The 3,685-nt window shown below is 46.4% G+C and overlaps 1 pseudogene; it reads left to right on the top strand.

Annotated features, from left to right (window-relative positions):
- The first annotated feature begins 1,303 nt into the window (after positions 1 to 1,303).
- Positions 1,304 to 2,097, top strand: LOC103297234 (40S ribosomal protein SA-like; annotated as a pseudogene).
- The last annotated feature ends 1,588 nt before the right edge of the window (positions 2,098 to 3,685 follow it).

The raw sequence follows: 3,685 nt of genomic DNA, 5'->3' as shown, positions 1-3,685 counted from the left end.
GGCTCTGAGCCAAAATAGGGCGGACATTTAGAAACCAAACCAATAATAGAATTGGAATACATTTGATCACTTGTGGGGGAGGGGTTGAGGTGCTTGGGGAGCTGGTCGCGAGAGCTGCAGGGAACTGTGGCTTTGAGAGCGGTCCCGTTCCCGGAGCAATCATCAGTGCTTGCAATGCTAGCAATCATTGCTAGACCCAGCCCCGCAGTTAGTTGGACATGAGGAGCCATGAGGGCTGGTTCTTTATTCTATTGTTCCCACTCGGTCAGAAAGGGCTCCTAGCAAACATTCTGCTAGCCCCAGCTTTCCCAATGAAATGGAGACCTTTGCTCTGCTGTCGCTATTCAGGATGGGGTTTTTGTCCAGGCTAAGGCCTTATTTACCATATCTACACTAGGATGTCAAACCACCAGCCTGGCAAAAAGCTGAGCCAGCCTGGGACTCATGGAGAAGTGGAGAGATGTTCCCACCCAAGCGGCCACACACTACCCTGAAAACTAGGAGCAGCCCCACGTCCACACTCTCCTGCCTGGCTCCTTGGCAGTACTTTTCAAACACTATCACTTGGACAAATTACCTGGGGTCCTTATTAAAATGCAGATTCTGATTTAGAACTGGGTGAGGCCTGAGAGTCTGCATTCCTCACAAGCTCCCAGGAGATGTAGCTGCTGCCCTGGACCATACCTAGAGAAGCAAGCCGTAGAGCAATGCTCTTAACTGCAGCAGCAAGTTAAAATCACCTGTGGAGCTTCAAACACTTGAACTTCACTAAAAGAGTAAATCTTAAGTGTTCTCACCACAAAAAAATAAAAGGTAACTATGTGAAGTGATGGACACGTTAACTCCTTCGTGTAATCATTTCACAATGTATACGTATGATAAATGCACACCTTTAAAAAACATTATGTTTGTATGCTTGATCCCCAGTGTGGGGCATGCAGGAGGCAGCTGATTGATGAATTCTCTCTCATCATTGATGTTTCTGTCTCTCTCTCCCTCTCCCTTTCTCTCTGCAATCAATAAAAAAAACCTTTAAAAAATAAAACATTATGTTGTACAATGAAATATATACAATTTTTATTTGTCAATCATACCTCAATAAAGCTGGGGAAAAAACGAATTAAGCCAGGCTCCACCCCAGATAGTCTAATTTAATTCTTCTGGGATGTGGCCAGACTTTTTTTTTTAATTAAGTTTTTCAGGTGATTATAATGGGCAGCCAGGATTGAGAGCCACTGGTCTAAGCAGCTGTGAAGAGGGACTTAGGCTGTAGCCAGGGACATTGATTCCATACTGAACCCACTTAGGTGGCACCAACCTTGACTTCCAAATGGCACAGTACATCTGGAAAAGGAAAAGTGGTGGCATCTGCATCATAAATCTGAAAAGCACCTGGGATAAGCTCCTGCTGGCAGTTCATGCCATTGTTGCCACTGAAAACACCGCTGATGTCAGTGTCATATCGTCTAGGAATGCTGGCCAGCGTGCAAAAGTCTGCTGCTGCCACTGGAGCCACTCCTATTGCCGCTTCACTCCTGGAACCTTCACCAACCAGATCCAGGCAGCCTTCCGGGAGCTGAGACTCCTGGTGGTTACTGATCCCAGGGCTGACCACCAGCCTCTCACAGAGGCATCTTACGTTAACCTGCCCACCATTGCTCTGTGTAACACAGACTCCTCTGCGCTATGTGGACATTGCCATCCCTTGCAACAACAAGGGGGCTCACTCAGTAGGTCTGATGTGGTGGATGCTGACCCAAGACGTACTGCGCACGCATGGCACCATCTCCTATCAACACCCGTGGGAGGTCATGCCTGAAATATACCTCTACAGAGATCCTGGAGAGATTGGAAAGGAAGCGCAGGCTGCTGCTGAAATGGCTGTGAGCAAGGAGGAATTTCAGGGTGAATGGACTGCTCCCACTCCCCCCAAGTTCACTGCTGCTCAGCCTGAGGTCACAGGCTGGTCTGAAGGCGTTCAGGTGCCCTCTGTGCCCATTCAGCAGTTTCCTACTGAAGACAAGCGCTCAGCCTGCCACTGAAGACTGTTCTGCAGCCCCCACTGAATGGGTAAAAACAACCACTGAGTGGCCCTAAGCTGTTCTTCCACAAACTCTTACCAGAATGGAAATAAGGTTGATCGGAAATAAACAGTTTCTTTTAAAAAATATATAGTGGTGAGTCTTACTAGTACAACTATCATAATTTCAAAATAATGATGGGCATATTGATATTTTAAGAGTTCTGTTTCATTCTAATGTGATAAAAAAAAAATGTGCGTGGTTTCTGTTGGTGGCCAAGTCACAGATCCTCTAATATTATGATGGATTGTTGCCTGCATTCATGATTGAAGGAAATGCTAAAATACAGTTAAAAGAGAGAAGAAATAAAGAAGCAATTTTCTGAACCCTAGTTCATGAACCCTCAGAATTTTAGCCACAGGCCCCTTAGAAGACCAGGGGTGCTAGTTAAGGATCCACGTAGCCTTCCTGGTGCTACTTTGTGTGAATCACCCTTGGTTAAGACCCCTCATTAGAGGTCTCTTTTGGGGGGGATGGCGGGTATAGGGCTGGAGATTTATTTTTTAGAAACAGCCTGTGGTGCTGCCTCCCCTCCTCTGCACTCAGAGCTATGTCCTTTGGTTTTCTCTTGTGGCCGGTAGGGGACTTTGCACCTCACATAGGGTTTCTCTTTCAACAAATGTTAACTGAGCATCTAGTGAGTGCAGGGCTCTGTGCTATGCTCCAGACATGGGAATGGATACACAAAGAGATAGTTATTAGTAATAACAACTATCATTTACCAAACACTTTTTATATACCAGGCACCATGTCAGCACTCCATTCATGTGTGCATTTATTCATTCAGTAAATATTTACTGTCTACTAAGTGCCAGGCACTGTTTTAGTGACTGTGGGGATGGCAGTGAATAAGACAGCTAAATTCCCTGCTCTTATGAAACTTACACTCTAGTGGGGAGGACACAGGTACACAAAGTAAATAAGTAAATGATAGAGTCTGCCAGCCTATGGGAAGTGTTATGGAGAAAAACAAAACAGAGAAGGGGGAGAAGAGGGGTACTCAGAAAGGTGGGTGCAGTGTCAAATGGGGTGACCATGGAAGGTCTCACTGAGGAGATGGACATTTGAGACTAGACCCAAAGGAAGTGAGGGGTGAGCCTTTGAAGGTATTTGGGGGAAGAATATTCTGGGCAAAGAGAATATCTGGGTGAAGACCCTGAGGCCTGAACACGGAGAAGGCTGGCAAGGCTAACAGAGAGGAGTGAGAGGAAGAGTAGTAAGAGATGAGGGCAGAGGGCAAGTGGGAGGAGGGGTACCAGAAGGTGCAGGACCATGGAGGCCACTGTAGTAACCTTGTCTTTTATGCAGAGGGAGATGGGAAGCCATAGAGGGTTTGAGCAGAGTACCCCAACAACACTGTTAGGTGACAGTACCATTATTCCCATTTTTAAATGAGGTAACTACAGCTCAGAAAAGTGAAGTGACTTGGCTAGTGAGTGGAAACTTGGGGACCCCACACCTCCTCCTCCCTAGTCTCATACTCAGAGGAGGGCCAGCATGTTTCTTAGTGCCTTCTGTTCCTTTGTCATTACCCAAGGATCGTACACTACCCTGTGTATCCCCTCCTTGCTGTATCCACTAACTTCTGCCTCTTTACTTATTGA

The sequence above is a fragment of the Eptesicus fuscus genome, chromosome 1, assembly GCF_027574615.1.
Source record: "Eptesicus fuscus isolate TK198812 chromosome 1, DD_ASM_mEF_20220401, whole genome shotgun sequence".
Classification (NCBI taxonomy): Eukaryota; Metazoa; Chordata; class Mammalia; order Chiroptera; family Vespertilionidae; genus Eptesicus; species Eptesicus fuscus.
Note: the sequence above shows the minus strand (reverse complement) of the source record. Positions and strands in the feature narration are given on the sequence as shown.